Below are 13,401 nucleotides of genomic sequence, written 5' to 3' on the forward strand. Positions count from 1 at the left end.
AAGAAGCCCCATGTAAATCGAGCTGCCGTTGCAGGCCGGTATTGGGACTGCATAGCCGTCTGCAGGTGGAATTGTTGTCATCTGGAACATAGAGACTTAACGAGAGCGTTAAAAAAGACAGGGACCAAATATTAAAAGAAAAATCGCCGAAGATAAAGGTCTGAGGAACGGGAGAAGCCAAGGAGTTTTTTGAAAACCAGTCAGGAAGTTTGGGCCCAGTCTTGGTTACTTTGGGAAAGTGTGTGTATCCATTTGGCTTGTTTGAAGATTTCTCGGGCATCGGTTTCCACTTCTCCAGACACATTAATGTAGGTGCAACAGGTCCTGTTGATGACAGCACGGACCCCTCCTTGTTCAGCCAGGAGATGATCCAGAACTCACCTGTCACCGAGCCCCGAGCTCCTGCTGGCGAGTCTAACGACTTGCAGAGCTGACAGGCGGGTGCCAGCATTTGCTACTTCAAGGGAGGCAGTAGGTTCTCGTAGTTGCGATTTCCCGATAAGTAAAACCTCCCCAAGGGGTAAGAGTTGTGATAGTTCCCACAACTCCCGTCACAATAAGTCCCAGGGCCCTTTTCCTTCTGAATAGAATTCTGAATTGGAAGTGATGCTCAAGGCAGTGATTTGGGTGGGAGCTGTTGTTCCCAGACTCCAATCACCACAGTGAAGAGAATGATCAAGGTGGGATAGGGCCGAAGCTGGAAAAGGGGTTCACCATGTTGCCCAGGCTGGTCTCGAACTCTTGACCTCAAGTGATCCGTCTGCCTCGGCCTCCCAAAGTGCTGGGATTATAGGTGTGACCCACTGTGTCGGGCCTAAGATAAGATCTTTATAAGTGCTAGAGAGGCTCTTTGTGCTGGGAGTTAAGATAAGACCCCAAAATTGAACACCCTGTGTGGATATTTGTACCTGAGAAGGAGATACTTTGTACCTATAATCAGCAAGTTTGTTTAGTACTAATACTGTGTTTTGGTCTGGAGAAGCTTTGCTAGGACTACAGATTATAGGTCATCTACATACTGGAGTAGATTGCCATCTGGGTGAAGTTGCAGTGTGGACAGGTCTTTAACTAGGGCCTGTCTAAAAAGGCGGGAGCTATCTCTGAATCCCTGGGGCAGAACTATCCAAGTCAACTCTTGAGTTATTTGAGTATCTGGGTCTTGCCGTTCAAAAGCAAACAAATATTTGCTATCTAAGCGTACAGGAATGCAGAAAAACACATTCTTAAGATCAAGAACTGTAAAACAAGCTGTGGTGGAGGGAATCTGTCCAACAAGGGTGCAAGGATTTGGGACAACAGGATGAATAGGAATAACAGCTTCGGTAATGACTCTAAGGTAAGAGCCATCTGGTTTCTTTACAGCTAAAACAAGAGTGTTGCAAGGCGAGCTGCATGGGTACACTCATCCACGGGTCAGACGTTTTTGTTATTAGAGGTTTTAGCCCTTTTCATGCTTCTGGTTTCAAGGGGTATTGGGGGGTTCTGGGGAACTTACTGGGATTTTTAAGCTGAATGACAACAGGAGCAGCTGATATTGAATGGCCAGGAATAGAAGCTTTCCAAACCTCAAATGGCACTTGTTTTAGAATGTGAGGTTCTATAGATTGTAGCAGCTCTGTTGGTGATGTGTGAGTGAAAACAGCTAGAAGGTGAAGCCTTAGCTACAAATTAGCTTGTAATTTTGTGAGTAAGTCATGCCCTAATAATGGAACAGGGCAGTTCGGCAGGACTGAAAAGGAGTGGGTAAAGGAATAGCCTTCCATTTGACAAGGGAGTGGTGGTGTGAAACAGCCTCATTGGGGTTTTCCATCCACACCTGTGAGGAAAATGAAGGACTAGCACGTTGGGCCACAGTAAATGTTTGAAGCTGAATAACTGGCCCCTGTATCTCCGAGAAACGCTGCCTCTTGTTCAGCCTGAATCAGATTTCCCCAGGGCTCCTCCATAGAGAGAGAGGTTAGGGCCACACAGTCCCATCAGTCATCTGGAGAATGACTTTCAGAGGCTTGGAGAGAGTGAGGGTGCCCGTCCTTGCCCTCATCCTAGTCCTTGTTCTGCAGGACTCCCTTGTTGGGTAGGTTGGCAAGGCTGTGGCTGTGATGGCCCAGAAGGAAGAGGTGTCCCACGCCCTGTCATGGGGGAGAGAGGGAAATGCACTCTTCCAACGACCCTCTTGTTTGCAGTGAGGACAGGGTCCTGGGGGCAGCTTGTAACCCAGAGGTTTGGGATACTCTGTAATCCAGTGTCCTGGATTCCTGAAATAATGACAGGCCCCTGTTCTGCTAGTGTTACAGGGACAAGCCTGGGGGTCAGTAGCAAATGAAAAGAATGTGCCAATGCTGTTGCCGTGTCAGCAGCTTGACCCTGCCATTTTTCCTCCTCCAACTGAGCCTTGGCCCTCAGGGGTTCTGGGGTCTAAATTGGTGTATTTATGCATGGCCTACACCAGCCTAGTTGGGAAAAGGGCAGGGGTTCTCAGGTGGCTCCTGAGTGATTTCTCGTAATTTAGAAAAATTAACAGGGTTTATTAGATCTTTTTTCATTTCTTCCAACAAGTAAGTTATAATCTCATCTGCCCCTGCCTCTGTCTGGACCACCTCAGCAGCCTGGTATTGCCAGTGGGCTCTGTGTTGGGGACAGATTTTTCCCAGCTCTCTTATCATTAGGGTTATGAGCATGAGCTTTATCTGCCCCAGCTTGAGCTAAAGACCACATGTATGATTTTTCTTCATGGGAACAGCAAGTAGTTAACACCACGAATATGTCTTACCAGATTAAATCAAAGACAATAACTAAAGCGCGAAATTCTTGAATGAACTTAGTGGGATCCTAGCTAAGTGAACCCAGTGTGGATTTGAGAAAGATCAGACGTTGGAAAAGGGACATGAACTCGAATTGTTCCCAAATCTCCGTTTGCCACCTCATGGAGAGGTAAAACCCTTGTGGGATCTTCTGAGGACTCTTTGCTAGTGGCATATGTGAAAGGATGTGTGAGTACGTGAGGGGGATAGAGTATCTGGGTATGGGGGCGGGAGGGTTGACTGGGGGATGGAGCAGATGGAGAGGGTGCAGGTGAAGCGGGAGCAGGCTGCAGAGAGTGTGATGGGCAAAAGGAAGGGCCATGTAAGACATCAGAATCGGGGAGGGAGGAAGTTCCTTAGAAGCATATGTGACAATTTTTGTGTAATTTTGGGTTTTGGGATAAAGCCAAAAAGACTTGACCACATGGGACCTCTGCATCCTTTCTCAGATTCCAGCAAAATGAATCTAGTTGTAAAATAATATTCCAATCCAGGGCCCCATTAAGAGGCCAATATAAATTATTGGGGAGCATATATTGAACCCCAGATATATTACAAAAGAAAACCATATGCTTCTTTTTCAGGGTTTGTGGGTCAAAATGAGACCAGTTTTGAAGAATGCAATCCAAGGACGAGTAGACGGAATTGAAGAATGAATTGGATCCATGCTGGGTTCAGATCAGCTACTGTAAGATCCCCGAGGTGTCCCTGAGGGACTTGGACCTCGCCTCTTTGGCTCACTCTATTTGGGGGCGTCCACCACAGATGGAGGGCCTGCCCTTGCCTGGATGACCACTCCAGGTGTGCCCGTGTTTGAGTGGTCAGCTCAGACCTAAGGGGAAGGAGAACTCACCCGTAACTTGGGATGCGATTTCCGCTTGAAGTGGAATCCAAAAGTGGGTCTGCAACCAGTGGGGTGTGTCTGCACAGAGTCGGGGTCACTGCCGCTCGTTTCCAAGGCATGGTTTACAGGGCGTTAAGTGACAGTGGACTTGCCACCCCAAAGGGCAATAGTAAATTCGCTCTTCTGTCTTGGCCTTGGGGTAACACCAGGTAGCGCCCGTGGCCAGAAACCCTCAATTTCCAAAGAGTACTCAAGCTGGTTCCCTGGCGGTTTGAAAATAGAAAAGAACCCTGGCTAATTCCTCACCCCTAAGGGCAATGATGGAAAAATATCTCTTCTCTAGGGCTTCAGGATCCCACTGAAGAGTGGTCTTGGCCAGGGCCCTCAGTTCCCGAGTAAAGAACCAGACCATCAAGGGAAGCAGGGAGGGAAAACAAGGGAGAGATCCCAGTAAAGTCCCGTATGCACAACCAAGGAGCCGGGCGAGGTGTTGGAGCCCCAGCATCGGGAAGTGGCCGACTCGCGGGCTGGTAAGAAGAATTTACCAATGACAGTGTGGGTTTGGAAGAGGAAAGGTTTATTAGGAAGAAAGAATGCTGCAGAGGAGGGCAGTGGGTGCCTCTGCCGGGGGACTCGGCAGCACCGGGGATTTTCCTTAGGAGCGTTTCTGGACCTCACGGTGGGAGCTGAAGGGTGATTTGCACGATAAGTGCTACATTTGTAGACATTCTGGTGCCTTAGTGACGGCAGGGGGTGCACACTGAGTTTCATCAGCCATGCATTCCAGAGATGTATAGAAATTCTAGTTACTTATAAATGTTAGGTTGAAAGGAGGCCTGGAACCAGGTGCCAACTTTAGATGATGGGGAAGTTTAATTACTTCTAAATTCCTCAAATGCGGAGCTTTGCCCCTGGATGGCCTGCCTGATGGTCACTAGGTGGTCTTTGCTGTCCTCAGCCAGCTCACAGGTTGTGAGCTGGCCTCTCTGCCATCAGTGCTCGCTCCTGTCTTTGCTCAGCTCCCCCTCACTCCCCAGGGAGTCATCCCAATTGTCCGATGTCCTCAGCTGCCATCAGGCCACTTGCCCCACCTGTCACATCATCTGTTGACTGCCTGTCCTCCCTGGGGCAGGACCCCCTGTATGCAGCTCTGTGTGCCCGGCATGGCATGTGCGAGGGCACAGAAGGTCTGGTCACAGAGTTGGTTGACTGGTCCTGGAGGGTGGGTGGGCAGCCCTCGGAAAGCCAGGGAGGTGTGTGTGCTTTGTTCCAGGACGCAAGGTGTTCGCTCGTCCTCCGTCAAGGTAACCAGGAGAAGCTGTTACAACCACCAAGGGAGGGTGTTTCCTCAGGCCGAGAGCTTATTGGGAGCTTCGGAGCTACTGACGACAGCAAGCTGCAGGGCAGGTAACCGACCTCCGTCTCCCAGGAGTCCGGGGGATAAAGGTCACCTGGACAGGTGGCCAGGCCGTTCCAGCCAAGGCCGGCAGCAGCAGCGCCCTGGGAGTGGCCTCTCGCAGCTGTGAAATGGGAGCTGAGGGCACCAGCTGCTGAGGGCACCAGCTGCTCAGCTCACCTGCCTTTCTGGGCCCTGGGGTGGGCCTGGGCTGGCAGGATGGGGTGTGAAGTCCGGGTCAGGAGCCGGGACTGGTCTGCCTTGCCCTCCTGGGCTGGACTGACCTGGGGTTGTCTTAGTTCCCCAGATGAAGTCACCAGCGGAACCAGCCGGCCTGCTACCTGACACACAAGGCCAAGAACTGAGTCTCTTTTAAAAATTTAACTTGTTTTGTTGTAATTGACATAAAATAATGCAAACAATTTCTTTGGGTCTGATGCCCGTCTCACTAAGGCAGGCAAGCCTGTCGCCCTTAGGTGCTCTAGGGAGATGATGTGCGGCCTGCCAGTCTCGCGGTGCTCTCGCCGCTCCTGCCAGGCATCCCCGCCGTGCACCATTTTAATTGAACCCCGGCTACACCAGCCTGTCGGGACATCCAGGCTGCAGGTGGCCATCAGGGGCATTCGCCCTTTCACAGGCGGCAGCTGGGTTCCAAGAAAAGGGAGGATTGGTGTAAAACCCACTGCCTCAACTGGAGGGCGGGACCCCTGGGCCACGGGGCCTGTGCATGTAATGCAGCGGTGCCTCGGGGGTGTCCAGCACAAGTTGCCCCCTCCAGGTCACGGCCTGAATGGCAGGAGTTGGTTCTGGCACGTGAGGGTCCTGCCGAACGGATGCCACCCAGTGGCTCCTGATGATACGCCATGTCCTGGGGTACCTGTTTGGGTGCTGTACCCGGGTCTGGTGTGCCATGAGGGCTGCCACACATACCTATGCTGTGACCCCATCCCTGGAACAACCCCTCCCATGCTGAGCCTGCTGCTGCGTCCCTGCTCGGCACAGGTGCCTGTGCCCAGGACTGGGCGTAAAACCAAGCCCTGTGTGGACAGCCTGCCCATGCTAGGCCGGGAGTCCAGCCGTGTGGAGGCAGGGCTGTCCCTGGACCTCTTGTCTGTGAAGTGGAGTACAGTTCTCACCTGGGGTGACAGGGCAGATGTCAGGGGCCACGGGTGGTCACAGTAATGAGGGTTGTGGTGGACAAATCCGGCTTTGTCTCTCCCACCTGGGCCAAGGCCGCCCGATGCGCTGCCCCCTCCCCATGCGACCCTGGCCAGACTGATGGTCCTCCCAGACAGGGGCGGGGGGCATGTGGCACACCTCCCTGGGAGTCAGCACAGCCCCCTAAACGCTGAAGGACTCAGGAGCCAGGACATCGGGGATTTCCAGGCGGCCTCCAGGGCTCCTTTCCCAGCCTCTGACTGTGGTGAGTTCTTGGCATTGGTGGGTGGGGTGGGGGCAGGAGGTGGGTGTAGAATCCGGCACTGCCTTCCTGGCGTTCACTCTGGGTTCCTAGAGGAGGGGAAGCCTTGGCCCCTCAAGACCTTCCCAAGCCCATGCCACAGAGATGTGAGCAGAGACCCTGCGTGGGATTGGACAGGACGGGCCCGGCCCCCTTCCTGGAGGTGGCTGCAGGGGGCAGGACAGGTAGGGCCACCTCAGCCGTGTGGCCCTGGCAGCTGTTTGTCCCACTGGGACCCCACGTCCTCATCTGCATGGCAGGGACACGCACTCGGGCAGCGAGGGCCATGGTGACTTGTGGGGAGAGGGCAGCTGCCCACTGCCGCAGTCTCTGGACTGCCTGCCACCTGGCCCCCAACAACCTGGAGGGCCCTAGCACCCCAATGCCAGGACAGCCCATCACCCTCTTCTCCCAAGTGACCATAGAGTCTGAACCAGAAAGTGGAACAGCTGATGAAGAGGCTGCCTGGGCAGGTGTGGCCTCAGAGTGTGAGGGGCTGGCTCCATCTGCCACCCCTGCCCTGCCTTCATGAGGCCAGTGTTCTGGATACGGGGGAGCTCCGCTGGGGAAACAGCACCCCCCACACATCTCAGTGGTGAGCAGTGGGTGTGGGGTGCATTGCAGCTCCCAGAATATCCTGTCCTAGTCCTAACCCCGGTGAAAGTGGCCTTGTACCAGGGCCTTTGCTGATGTGATCAGGTAAAGGGCACGCCGGATGAGGGTGGGCCCTACAGCATGTGCCTGTAAAAACTTTTAAAACACTCTGCTCTTCGTAGAAAAATGTAGAAACAGCCCCACGTGGCAGGGAAGGCACCAGCCCTGGGAACTCCTGCTAGTTCCGGCCTCCCAAGCCTGACCTTCAGTGAGGCCTCTAGCCCCAGCTGGGACATGGTTGTTCCACAGAGGCTGGCACGGATGCCGTTGAGGAGAAGGGTGTCTGAGCAAGCTGGGTTCTCCTTCGTGCATGGCCCACACTCACTCACGAGCCTCTCCACCTGGAATTCTGCCCTGTGGAGGGGGGATGTCCACGCCCACCCTGGCCTGCATCTCAGGGATTTTATGAGCATCAGCGGGCATAACATGCCATAGTGAAACCTGCCCAATTGTGCCATAGAATGGATGTTGATGATTTCTTTTAAATAAACATAGAAATTGGCCCTCCCAGTCTTAAAACTTGAGAAAGCTACATTTGTCTTATCTGAGTTCCTTTCTCAGGAAACTGGCCCTCAGCCCTCCCAGGGAGTCTGAAGGAATGGAGACTCACCAGATCATGGCATCTAGACAAAGAGATGCCAGACCCTTCCCCCCTCATGGTTGCCTGTCCAGCCACCTGCTTCCTCCTGACCAACTCCTCTTCCTCACTCTCCCTCGTTCCTGTTTTCCTGCAGGTAGTTACATTTCTGCTCTGCAAACCTCTAATTTTAGTTGATCAGGGTGATGGATTTGAGATGCATCTCCCACCTCCTTGGCTGCTGCTCCCCATTAAAGCCTCCTTATTGGCTTTCTGTGTGGCGAGCAGCAGGACCGAGACCAGACTCCTGGTGTTTCGGTAACAAGAGGACACTCGGGAAACTACAGTCGCGAATCAGCTCAGCCTCGATGCCGATGAGAAGCTGGTGGCCTTGCCCTTCTCAAGGGTTTTCCCAGGAAAATCAATTTGATGCCTACTTGAGATGCACTTTTTAAATTGATTTTTTTTTTTACAATAAAAGTATTGTATGCTCATTGTAAATACTTTTAAAACATCAAAATACGTTGTTTAAAAAATTAAATGCCTTAAAAATGCCTTAATACCTTCTATTTAGATGAGCCCACTTTTTTCTTTTTTTTGAGATGGAGTCTCGCTCTGTTGCCCCGGCTGGAGTGCAGTGGTACGATCTCAGCTCACTGCAACCTCCGCCTCGCAGGTTCCAGCGATTCTCCTGCCTCAGCCTCCCAGGTAGCTGGGACTACAGATGTGCACCACAATGCCCGGCTAATTTTGTACTTTTAGTAGAAATGGGGTTTCACCATGTTGGCCAGGCTGGTCTCGAACTTCTGACCTCGTGATCCACCTGCCTTGGCCTCCCAATGTGCTGGGGTTACAGGCGCAAGCCACCACTCCCAGCCAAAGCCCACTTTTACAACGGTGGGGGTGCGTGTCAGTTTCTCATATTTATTTTGCCGCATTTTGGTCCATATATCTGAAATCATTCAACACACACTGGTATTCGAATGGAGTAAACACCAGAAGATTCTTGGGCCCCAGTGGAAGGTAACAGAAAGGACAGATTGGTGCTGTGCACTGTGTGGCCCCGGTGGATTTATCAGTGTCTACTATCCCACAGAATTTTTGAAAGAAACAACTGAAGTCATCTGATAGCACTTAAAGAGGCAGCGTCGCTACCCGTGTGCATCAGGGTGATTTGGCCACAGCTTAAATCGAACGTTCTACCAAGGGTGAATCTCCTTTCTTTGGATCTGCTGGATGCCAGGAGAGTGGTTTATCACCCTCGTGTAGGGAAGGGTGACAAGCAGGCTAGGGTGCTCCTTCGGCACTGGATTTTGGGGGTCCTCACCACCCTGGCGGATCAGAGGGGCCACTGTGCCTAAGCTGTCTGTGCAGACAAGCGGTTCCGCTGGGCACCTGCTTTCCTCCCGGGGATCCGGGATCTGCAGGCATGCCAGGCAGAGGGTGCGGCATGACCAGCCCCAGAACAGCCCTGGTGCTGAGGCTGTGAGGCACTGAAGGGCTTCCATGGTTGGAACATGTCACACGTGTCACCATAACGTGGTGCTGGGGAATGACGCACATCCTGTGGGCTGCACCTGGAGAGGATGCTGGAAGCTTGCACCGGTTTCCACCATGCTCTGCCCCGCGCCCTGCCCTGTGCTGACTGTGTGTGTGTGTCCTTTCCTGGTAAAAAATCAAAGGTCAGCAAGTCCTCCTGGAGAACTGTCAGCCTGGAGCCACGGCAAACCTGCACAGCCACCTGTTTCCACCTCGGGCAGTGGTGTGGTTTCCCTCCACACGGTTGATTCTCGTTAGAGCCACAGTCACCGTCCTCTGTGCTGACAACCTTGTTCTCCCGTCCCGGGAGAGTTCTGAGGTTTGATTCATTCATTCACGTTTTTGTTTGTTCACCATCATTTATTGATAATGTTCCCTGGATCAATCATAAGAGAATAAACGATCATGAATAAAACAGTGAGAAAACGCACAGGCTCACTGCTCCAAAGTGCCGGCCCAGAAGCGGGACCTGGGCAAGCATGTGGTACGACCTCAGAGGAGAGGTGGCCACGGCAGGGAGTGAGCAGGAGGGAAAGGAAGACTTCCTGGTGGAAGCCACGTCTGAGCCAAGATCTGCCTGGGGAGAAGGTTAATCTGGGCATGAAGGTGGGCCCAGAGCGGCCAGGCCTGCCAGACAGCACCTGCAAGACCCCTGGGGGCAGGGGCAGGTGCAGCCAGGATCAGAGGAAGGACAGTGTGGCCAGGGGCAGGCTGTAGGGTGGCCAGAGGGTGTGTGGGGGCCACAGGAAGGATTTGGGTTTATGCTGAGAGCCCCACGGAATCGTGGGAGGATGGACTCTACCTACAGCAATGGCAGATCACAGCACAGAGAGCCTGGAGGGTCTACTCGGGAAGGCAGGCGCCAGCTGGGGCTGGGAGGTGTTTTGTACTGAATTGTGACATCCAAAATGTGTGTGTTGAAGTCCTTCCCTCCAGTCCCTCAGGATGTGACCGTATTTGGAGATAAGGTCTTTAAAGAGGTAATTAAGGTTAAATGAGGCTGTTAGGATGGACCCTAATCCAACCCGACTGTGTCCTAATAAGTAGAGGAGATTAGGACACAAACACAGGGGGGATAGCCACGGGGAGACACAGGGAGAAGATGGCCATCTACGAGCCCATCTGCTTAACCCCTTCACAACTCTGCCCCTCGTTCCCCAGCGTCTGTGCTCTAAACAGTCCGATCCTCCGCTGCTCCAGAAGCGGGTGGCCCTGCCACTCCCGGGTGGGCGAGGTGAGGATTACAGGGCACAGCAGGCAGAATGTGCGGGGCCTGCGGGTGTGCGAAGCACTCAGCACACAAAGCCGTGTTCAGCATGAGAGTTAAGAGCTCTGGGCAGTGCCTGGAGCACGGGCATCTTTTTGACCTGAGCATCCTCCCTGTGGGGTCCTGGCCAACGTCTGAGCCCCTGGGAGACTCCACGAGGCTCTGCCCAGATTAGCGGCCCTGACGTAGCAGCTCAGGCTTGACACACACATCAGCAGGAAGCCCAGCGGACGGAGCTCTCAGTGGAGCAAGGACCAACGCAGGGGGGACGGGTCTGGGGTCAGAGGTCACCACCCTGCCCGGGGAGCTGCCAGCCAGGGACTGCAGAGAGAAAGCGTAGGGACAATGTGCCGGTCTCCGAGGAAACAGTGACACCCAGTGGCCGACTGCGGCCCCACCGCAGGGCACGCAGGGTTCTTGTTCTTCCTGATGGCTCGAGTGACAGCTGGGATGTCCACGTGGGGCAGGAGGAACTGCAGAAAGGCCCAAAGAGGACCTGCGTCTCCCACCCCGTCCCTGCCCGGAGCAAGCTCTGCCTGCGGTCTGTGGGCACAGACTCTGCAGCCCGCCTGGGCCTGCAGCCTCAGGGAAGCCGCTGGACACTGACCCTGCCTTGGGACTCCCGACGGGCGAGCTCAGCCTCGGTGACGCGGCAGTGGCCTCTCGCAGCGCAGTCCGTGGGGCTGAGGATGGTGAGAGACAGTGACAGGTGACCTGGCTCTCGGGGAGGGACCCAGCGGGCCAGGGCCGGTGGGGGCTTCTCGATTTGCAGGAAACTCAGGGGACAGCGAGGGGAAGGATGCCCAGTCACGGAGGGACCCCGGTCCCTGGCCTCCGAGGCCTCTGGGGTGGAAGCAGCCTGCACGTGGGGTGGATGCAGCGGGGAACGGCAGCAGGGGGCCAGGAGTTCAGACGCAACCAGAGGACGGTCAGGAGGCAGTCAGGTTTAAGCAGGCAGGGAATGTTTGTGGGTTTGTTTTTCCTCCTGAATGACTCAGAGGGTGCCCAGGTGGCTCTGACGGGGGCTCCAGTGGAAATGCCTGTGGGGTCTATGTGCCTCTTGCCTTCTGTAGCCCAGCCAGCCTGTCTTCATCTCCCCATCCAGCCTTGGTGCTCCCAGTGCCCTCTGACCCCCGTCTGCCACCATTCATCATCAACAAGCAGCGGATGGGGCTTTCTCACGCGGGGCTCAGGCCCCCAGACCAGCCTGACCACACTCCCTGGCTGGGCCTGCCCTGGGCGGCGCCCACCGCCCTCCACTGCTCCTGCACTGTGTCTTCCCCACTGTGAGTGCGCTGCTCTGAAGGCCCCTAGGTTGGGCCTTCTGGTCATCCCCAGGGGCTTCCACAGCCCGGTTCCTGATGGCACTTGCCATGGGCCCCAGCAGGGCTGCTTCTCGGCCTTCTCGACAAGCTCAGTGCCTGGCTCTGCCCTCAACCTGCGGCATGTCCCTGGGCAAACCCCATCCCTGGCCCAGCCTCCACTTCTCCTCAGGACAGTGGGTTGAACTGAAGCTCTGTAAGGTCTGTGGGGTGAGCCCTCTTGTTCCTCTCTCAGCTTAGCCCTGGGGTAATGGAATGAATCTTCTGTGGGGCAGGAAGCCGAACCTCCTTGTGAGGGAGGAGGGAGCCTCCCACTGAAGCACATGTCCCAGCAGTCCCATTTTAAAATCTCTTCTAAGTAACGAGGATGTTCTCCAGTGGCACAGATGTGAGGACAGCGAAACTGTCGGCGCCAGCACCGGTCTCAACAGCCGGCAGCGTCCTGCCGTCCAGCTTCTTTTCTCAGGACCCCCTCCATATTACTCGTTTAATTTTGCTGAAGATTTAAAGCAAACCCCGACAATGTGTTCTTCCACCCAGATCTTCCAGTGCACACCTAAACAGATGGACCTTTTTCACACAGCCTCAATGCCATCGTCACACTTAAAAAAACTAACCACAATTCCTTCCTATCGTCTGGGAGCCTGGCCATAGACATGCTTGCCCAGTCATCTAAAACACATCTTTTTAAAGAATTGAGATGTAAACAAGGTCCTGTATCACATGCTGTGGGGCCCAGGACTCAAGATTTCGTGTCAGTGGTGCTCGTCACCCTCTGATGCGGCTTGCTTGTGTCCCCACCCAAATCCCATCTTGAATTGTAATCCCCTTAATCTCCATTTTATATATATAGGGAGAGACCGGGCGGGAGGTGATTGGATCATGGGGGCAGTTTCCCCATGCTGTTCTCGTGATAGTGAGTGAGTGCTCACGCGATCTGATGGTTTTATAAGGGGCTCATCACCCTTCGTTCCTCTCTCTTCTATCTCCTGCCGCCTAGTGAAGGACAAGTTTGCTTCTCCTTCTGCCATGATTATAAGTTTCCTGAAGCCTCCCCACCCATACATAACTGTGAGTCAATTAAATCTCTTTTCCTTTGTAAATTATCCAGTCTTGAGTATTCCTTCATAGCATTGAGAATGACTAATACACCCTTTAACGTGCAACGGTGCTGCTTAGCCTCTAACACACAGCGGTGCTCCCCACCCTTTAACGCACAGCAATGTTCCCCACCCTCTAATACACAGTGGTGCTCCCCACCTTTTAATGTACAGCAGTGCTCCCCACCCTCTAGTTCCCCACCCTCTAACACACAAGAGTGCTCCCCACCCTCTAACGCACAGTGGTGAGCCCCACCCTCTAACATACAATGGTTCTCCCCACCCTCTAGCGCACAACAGTGCTCCCCACCCTCTAAAGCACAGCAGTGCTCCCCACCCTCTAGCACACAGCAGTGCTCCCCACCCTCTAATGCACAGCAGTGCCCCCCACCCTCTAACTCACAGTAATGCTCTCCACCCTCTAGCACACAGCAGTGCTCCC

This window comes from Mandrillus leucophaeus, unplaced genomic scaffold, assembly GCF_000951045.1.
Source record: "Mandrillus leucophaeus isolate KB7577 unplaced genomic scaffold, Mleu.le_1.0 Scaffold510, whole genome shotgun sequence".
NCBI lineage: Eukaryota > Metazoa > Chordata > Mammalia > Primates > Cercopithecidae > Mandrillus > Mandrillus leucophaeus.